This window comes from Calidris pugnax, unplaced genomic scaffold (assembly GCF_001431845.1).
Source record: "Calidris pugnax isolate Ruff unplaced genomic scaffold, ASM143184v1 scaffold44, whole genome shotgun sequence".
Taxonomy (NCBI): domain Eukaryota; kingdom Metazoa; phylum Chordata; class Aves; order Charadriiformes; family Scolopacidae; genus Calidris; species Calidris pugnax.
The window spans coordinates 40,372,420-40,381,134 of NW_015094506.1; positions in this window are offsets into that span (position 1 = coordinate 40,372,420).

Sequence of the window (8,715 nt, forward strand, 5' to 3'; positions counted from 1 at the left end):
ATGGCAGGGCTGCGAGAGAAGAATTAGTCTGCATATATTCTGTGTGAATTTGTGCAGAATTTCCTGCAGAATTAGATAAATATTATTTCATTTCAAATAATATATTCCAGATAGCTTAACAGATATTAAGATTTTGTTATCTTTGATAATGTACTATTAAGTCTTGATTTAGTGTTTCTATGAAAAGGTAGTTCAAGATCAGTGTTTTTATTTTTAATTAATACTTTATAAAAATCCTTTTATTCTTCTTAAAAATTCTTATATTACATCCAATTACAAAGTTTTGGCTCTTCATAGAAAGCAATATTTTCTCAGAACTACTCAAGTAATGTGTAGATAACAAATGTAAGGCATGTTAGTCATTTCTGAGCTGCCAAGAGAGCGTGTGAGTTGTTCGCAGCTGGTATTTGGTTTCTCTGAAACCCTTTTTGTGGGATGCTATGTACGAATGAAGAGCATCAAACTAATATCCAGTACAGGCTGAGCTATTTTGTTCCTCGGATCTGCCTGAAAAGCTGTCTCATAATTCCTTCAGGGAAAGTGATTGCAAAGACTCACAATGTCTCCAAGCTGTGAAGTCTCCTGGCACAGAGTATATTCAATTTGGCTCTCCTTAAGCACTGAGATTGACCATTTACTGCATTCAAACCTCCCAAGCTTTTGTTGGACTCTAAATCTGGAAGCCTAGGAAAACACTTGCACCTCTATGGATAATCTGTTACCACTTAAGCCAGCTATTGGGCAGGAGCCTGATTCTCCTGTCCCCTTAGCAACCTTAGCAAAAAGATCAAGCAGAAACAAATCCAAGAAACCAAAGCAGTATCTTTGAAGTGATATGCTGATATACAGTTAACCAAGTAAGTGGCTTGCATTAGTGCAAGGCACACAAAATCTTGCTTGATTTGCATGGAATTAGAGTAGGTCTTCCTCACCTACATTTTATATAACCAACTTTATAGCCTAACATATAGAAATGATGACTTAAATCTTTGTAAGGAGTGTGGTCATTCTTTAAAACTCAAACATTAGCCTTGCTCCCTTTTAAGCTTATAAACAGAATAGGTACATCATCATTACACTGTCGCTCTTAGTTTTAAAATAATTTTATTTAATTATATTGTGTTCCACATATCCTTATAACAACCAGAAAAATGCTAAGCTTTATTTTGCAAGCTGAAACATTTTATAAGCAGATACTTTAATAAGAGGAAAATAACTCACACCTGATAATTTCTAAAAGGACAGGATAAGGCATATTGTATATCTAATTCTTATATTACAGGCTTGTGTCCTAATTTAATCTGTTCTGAATGCACAGTAAATGCAATGCAGTCATTTTTAAATCATAAACCTCTCAAAAAAGCCAGGCAGAAGTCTGCTAATGTGTTGGATGATGGATCTCCTATTTACTATCGATCTCTGAATTCACAGCCAATCCATTCTGAACTAGCAAACATTTTTCATATATTTTTAGAAAATATCGAATGGCTCTTAATCAGTGACAAGCCTGTTTTGTCTGTTACTACTCAAAGAAGATTAGCAACAACCTACTACATTTCACCAGAAAAAATGAATCTTGTAGAGGCTGAATCTTGTATGCTATATCTTGAATAAACTGACTTCACATTCAGCTACCCTTGAATTAAAGGAAGGCTCAGAGTAAGCAATCCAGATGTAGTGAGAAAAGCACTCTTGGGGTATTATGTATGGAGATCTACGTAGTATTTTGTTGTATGAACATAGTATACACTGTGGTTTGAGTCACTGCTGGAGGAGGATTTGATTCAAGAAACTGGCTACTTGATCATTATAGTTGGTTTCTGTATTACCTGTCTCAAGCAGCTTCTTTTACATCCAATCACTACTAAAGTTATTCTATCTACCTCGAACCATTCCATTCCGATGTTCAGTTTCCTGCATCTCACCCATCCCTATTTTTTTTTTTTTTTTCAAGTTTGGATGCAGAAATCCTCACTATACTAACCTAATCTCAGCTTTGTGCTCCTTGGCCATTGGACCTGATCTGGATGATATTAAAAGAATATCACAAATCTGGTCTAATGAAATATGGAATGTAAGTGGGTATGTAATAAGTAGTATTTAATGAATAAATACTGTAGGTTTTGGACTTTTGAAAAGCTTCCCTTTCAGAAGTCTTGCCCCCCTCTTTAAGCCTGTTACTTCCTCCTTTACACCTTAACCATCCTTTCCTATTAAGGCTGTGTCATTATACTCCCACAACACTCAGAAGAAACTAACAATAGAGGGCATGAATATAAGACTGTTATTCAGTTCACTGATTAAGAACACTAATTTTAAGTATCTACCAGCCGATACCTACTTGTTTTGTAGCTGTTTGTGCTCCTACTATGGTCAGTAGAACTTGAGGGTTGTGTAAAAGCTGGTATGTAACACCACACCATTTTCCCTAAGATGTTCAAAACATCCACACAGGACTGGTAGGTAAGATACATGACATACAGGAAACCTCAACCCTTCTGAAGTAGGAACAGAAGACCACACAATATATTCTAGGGTATTTCACATGCTACTACCCTCTGGTTTTTATTTCCCTTATTCTAAGCACTGCCAGTTTGTCACAGAAAATATTTGGGGGCAATATCCCCTAGATATTGTCTACCTAATAAACTGAATCCCCTTAATGGATTTGCAGAACAAACAAATAAACAAATAACCCCCAAAAGCAAAAAGCAATAATGATGGGACACTAGCCTCTTTCCCAGGTTATATAAATGACAGCAATATTTCTGTTATCCTCTTATTTTGCAGGGAGAGTTTCATATCTGTACATAAAGAGTGACAGATTCTTACTGAAGAGCAATCAAGCTACAGATGCTATGTAAGAAAAGGAAATTCAGTTAAATGTTTCCGAACTTGTCTACTACATCATGTTCAATTGCAGGGGAGTCAGGCTGTATCTCAGAAGGTATTTCACTCACACTTGTTCCAGTGATATTGACATCCTGTAAAATACTAATTTTTAATCCTATTTTAGTGAGAAAATCCTTTCTTCTACCAGCTCATAGTCACTTCATTAAAGCTTACGGTGCTTTCAAGTAATTCAGTTTTCATAATGGCCATACACAAGGCCTATACACATTAACAGTAAGTACTTGCAGACAGGCAAATAAGCATACTGAAATTCTGAGTGTGAAATGTTTAAGAAAGATACTCTGTACCTTACTGATATTTTTTTTCTAATTCAGATTTGTTTCTAAAATGAACAAAAAAGAATAATTTTTATAATCTTGTAACTAACATGAAAATCTTTTAAATGTCATAGTCCAATTTTTACTCTTTTTATAAATTCCAGATATCCCAAATTGAGTTGATTATATATTATTTTTTTCCTCATAAATGTCATGCTCCCAAAAAATCACTACATATTTAACATTGACATTAAATCATATTAAAGAAATAGTACTCTTGCTGGATTGACTATTCCTCTATATAGTCTACAGAGTAATTGTTCTTTGTCTGGTTAAATAGCTGGGGAAGAAATTTCATCCTCATCTCCCAGGTATATAACTATATCAAAAATAATGTCAGCTCATACCAGCATGTTCTTTTTCGAATCTTCTGATCAGTAAGCACTGAAATAAAAGTTTGAAATTTAAAGGATGCATGTACTATAATAAACTGAATTTTAAGTTCTTAGAAAATTCCATTGTCTTTTTTTTCCTATCCTGATAACACATTTTTTTAATTTCCCCAGAAAAATAAGGTTCCCAAAACACAATTCACTTAAATAGTGTTGCTGTCATAGAATGAAAAAATTCTGAGTGTTTAAAAGTAGTTTGTCAAATTATAAATAGGAACTTAATTTCAAAAGTCATTTAGAAAGAAAAAAAAATATTTTTCTTCGAATGACAAAACAGGGTGTTTCAATGCTAAAACATCAGGGAGTTATTGCTGCTTTCCTTTTAACATGGGGGTTATTTCCTAGCAGAAGACAGTTTACACTGCAAAACCAATCAAATAAAAAAAGTTCCACCTAGAGTTAGTAAAAATAAATGTCAAAGCCTGTGAATACTGCAGTCTAGGCAGGTTGAGAAAAATAGTTCAGATATGGTTGCCCTGGATAACAAAGGACAGTTATCTCTGCCGATATGGCTGGATGTCTCAGGGGCTGTCATCACAATTTCTCAATTACTTGTGTGCAAGATAATATGAAACTGGACTTGGCTTTCCCTGCTCATTCCAGCCAGCCAGTTCTCAGTAGTCAGCTGGTCACTTATATCCTTTCCCTAAAACTGCTAATCTTCAGTGTCCTACAGGACTCTGAGATGTCTCTTTTGTGAAGGGCTTCTTATGAAGGAAATAATTCCAAGCACTAAAGTGAGATCATCATACACCAATTACAGACATGACACCAGGCAATGCAGAGCTTTTGGCTCAAATGAAATAATGGCTGTACCAGCATGTAGAGGAAAAGATTTTCAGAATCTTGAAACACATTAATTAAACATTTCTTCTCTTCTCATTATAAAGGTAATAGATATTTAAAGGGTTATTGAGCTCATTGCTGGACCATGACAAATAAACACACAACCTTTTTCTCCATTATATGCCCTCTGTGGTAGGCACTTTTTTTCACCCTTATTTTAGTTATTAAAATGCTTTCTGATGAAGATAATGTAAAAGATAATTGGAAATTCCAACTATGTACTGTGTATCAACCCATCTATAAAAGGAGATGTAGAAGAAAGCACTTTACCAAAGTTCTATCTCTTTTTCCTGATTTCCTAGTTTATCCAAGATTTTTAGTCTGGATCCCAAAAAGAGTACAAGCTGGAACAAGGTGATGTTTTTGAATAACTTAACGCTAAAAAAAGAGTTACTATCAAACTTTGAATGGTAACCCTGTGTAGATCACTGCAGGAATCATGTCTATGCAAATCTTCTCCACCCCAATGAGTAATGTCACACCTTGAATAAATGTAAAATTCTGAACTGGTTTTGGGGGTTGGGAAAAGGGGAAAGAGAGAATGTTCTAAATATTTTTTTTCCCTCCTGAACAGCAGCAGCAGCTGCAGAAGACTTCATTTGGGGTATTTTACTGGCTGATGCTGCATCTAAAATGTTCACATGAGCTAAATTACAGTATCATGTTCTTCAAAGCTGCTGTACTTGCATTCACAACGTTATGATTCTGCCTAGACTTGACATAAACAAGAAAGTGGGAAATGAAAATGTTATCAGTGCTATGACGCCTATAAAGCCATGAACACTACCTATTAATAATTTTCTTGTAAAATATTTATGCATATAAAGTTATTTCTCACTATATGTTCTAGGTTTTATTTGACATTAATTGTACCTCCCCTCTTGCTGTTCTGGATAATTATTTCTAGGTCAGAAGTAGGTCATGAAACATGGCTTTTAGGAGCAATGGAAAGGCATTTTGTTTGAAAGAACAAGATATCAGGTTAATGGGAATTGCACTTGCACACTATTGCAAGAATAAACCTCTCAATTTGCTGCCTGTTTGTCCCTAGATCATAGATTACTAAATCAATATGGGTTGACATGGTCAAATGGTTTATAGTCTTGTAGCCAGTAAACAGAGTGGTATTTGTTCTTAAAACTTTTTTCTACAAGGAATAAGGCATTAAAGATAAAATAGTATGAGAAGAATGGAAGGACAGAGATGTGAAAGGTGATGAAAGAGACAACAGAATAAAGAGTTTAACATCTTTGCCATCATAAAATGAGATATTTACGTCAGACAACACAACCTGATATTCCAGTGTTATAAAGTGACAAAAGTATGTTCTCTTCAATAATGCATAAGGTACTTTTGATGTATTTAAAAACAAGTGTTGCTGGGATACAACATGAGAAGAGAGTTTCAATGAGTTAAGAGAAAAACAATGTAAAAATAACTTTATTTGATTTTTTTTAATTAATTTGCAAATTCAGAGTAAAACCTTTTGTAGATTAGCTGGATATTTTCTAAGTTCAGTCTGCTGAAAAAGTGCAGTGAATAGCCATCATGCCTGGAATACACTGCAGATTAATTCACAGAATCACATGGGGTTGGAAGGGACCTCTGGAGATCATGTAGTCCAACCCCCCGCCACCAAAGCTGGTCCACCTAGGGCAGGTTGCACAGGAACTTGTCTAGGCGGGTTTTGAATGTCTCCAGACAAGGGGACTCCACCACTTCCTGGGCAGCCTATTCCAGTGCTCTGCCACCCTCAAAGTAAAGAAGTTCCTCCTCACGTTTAGGTGGAACTTCTTATATTCAAGTTTGTGCCCATTTCCTCTTGTCCTTTCACTGGGCACCATTGAAAAAAAGACCAGCCCTGTCTTTAAGTATTTGTAAGCATTGATTAGATCCCCCCTCAGCCTTCTCTTCTCAAGACTAAAAAGATCCAAGTCCCTCAGCCTCTCCTCGCAAGAGAGATGCTCCAGGCTCTTAAATCATCTTTGTGGCCCTTTGCTGTACCCTCTCCAGCAGTTCCCTGTCCTTCTTGAACGGGGGGGCACAGAACTGGACACAGTACTCCATATGGGGCCTCATCAGGGCAGAGTAGAGGGGCAGGATGACCTCCCTCGACCTGCTGACCACGCTCTTCCTGATGCACCCCAGGATGCCATTTGCCTTCTTGGCCACAAGGGCACATTGCTGGCTCACGGTCATCCTGTTGTCCACCAGGACTCCCAGATCTTTCTCCTCAGAGGTGCTCTCCAGCAAGTCAGCCCCCAACTTGTACCTTGTTGAATTTCATTAGGTTTCTCTCTGCCCAACTCTCCAGCCTGTCCAGGTCTCGCTTTATGACAGCACAGCCCTCCGGTGTGTCAATGACCCCTACCAGTTTTTGTATCATCAGCAAACTTGCTGAGGGTACATTCCATCCCTTCGCCTAGGTCATTGATGAATATATTGAAGAGGACTGGACCCAGTACTGACCCCTGGGGAATGCCACTTGTTACAGACCTTCAACTAGAATCAGGACCTTCTGAGCTCTGTCTTTCAGCCAGTTTTCAATCCACCTCACTGTCCATTCATCTAATCCACACTTCCTAAGCTTAGCTACGAGGATGCTGTGGGAGACTCTGTCGAAAGCCTTGCTGAAGTCAAATTAGACAACATCCACTGCCCTCCTCTCAACTATCCAACCAGTCATGCCATCATAGAAGGCTATCAGGTTAGTCTGACGTGACTTCATCTTGGTGAATCCGTGTTGACTACTTCTGATAGCTTTCTTTTCCTCCATATGCTTGGAGATGACGCCCAGGATGAGCTGTTCCACCACCTTACCAGGGATGGAGGTGAGGCTGACAGGTCTGTAGTTTCCCGAGTCCTCCTTCTTGGCCTTTTTGAAGACTGGGATGACATTTGCTTTCCTCCAGTCCTCAGGCACCTCGCTGGTACTCCAGGACCTTTCGAAGATGATGGAGAGCGGCTCAGCAATGACTTCTGCCAGCTCTCCCAGCACTTGCAGGTGCATCCCATCAGGACCCATGGACTTGTGAGTATCCAAATAACTTAAGTGCTCCTTAACTTGGTCTTGCTGCACCAGGCAAAAGGCTTCATTTGTCCAGTCTTTCTCTGATTCTTCTGAATTCTGTGGCTCCTGAGGCTGGCCTGAGCAGTAAAGACTGAAGCAAAGAAAGAATTGAGCACCTCTGCCTTCTCTGCATCCTCCATCACCGTGGCACCCATAACAAGTTACTAGGTCTGAACTTCGCTCCTTAAGAGATGCAATGTTTTGCAATGTTCAGAGAATTCAAAAATGTCAGAACATGAAGTAAATTATGCTTATGTCATCCAAGTAGAAGCTGTGACTTTTTGCAGACTTGGCAGTAGACAAGTAAAAATAACTACATCCATTTGTTCAGATAAAATTTATACCAAATCTAAGAAAATTATAAAGAAAACTCAGTTTCTGTATTCTGCTCCTATTTTGCCTTTTCTCAAAAAATTCCCATTGCCTTAGATGACTCATTCCGTGAGTGCTACATGCAAACAGGATATAGATAATTCTATTAGATTTTCCTTTTTTTTTTTTCCTTATTAAAATGAATTTTAAAAACCTGCTCATGGTATAAAGTGGTTTCAGTATAGCCCACAATGACAGCTGATCACAAGCACTCACATTCTCAACTTTAAAACTAAGACTTTCCATGGTAGTCAAAAAAATGAAAATGCCCTGCACTGATCTCAGAAGAATCGGTTCTCTTGAAAAGGTCACAGGATCTGGATTGTTTTTACATTCCATAGAGGTAATGTCTCCTAGTAAAACTAATGTAATGAAGTCCACCTTGAAAAATAAATGGAAAGTCATGAGAGATTGTTTGCTACTGATCATTTTTCAAATAGTTAAAAATAGCTTAAAATAAATAAACAAAAAATACATAAATCTATTTTTTATAATTTAGTTTTCCAAACATTACTTTTGTAATACTTATTATATAACTTCATTTGACCATATCAACCCATATTGGTTTGATAATCTATGATCTAGGGACAACCAGTTAGCAAACTAAGGGCTTTATTCATACAATAGTGTGAAAGTGTGGCTCCCATTAACCCTAACAAATGCTGTGTAAGCATGTCAATTGCTGAAAAGTCCCCCTGAAATCTTAACAAGAAACAAAATGAACCAACCAAGAAACAATATGATTACAGTTACAGTTGTTCTTCTATGAATAAAAATTACTATTGCAAGACTGAGTAATTGGAAA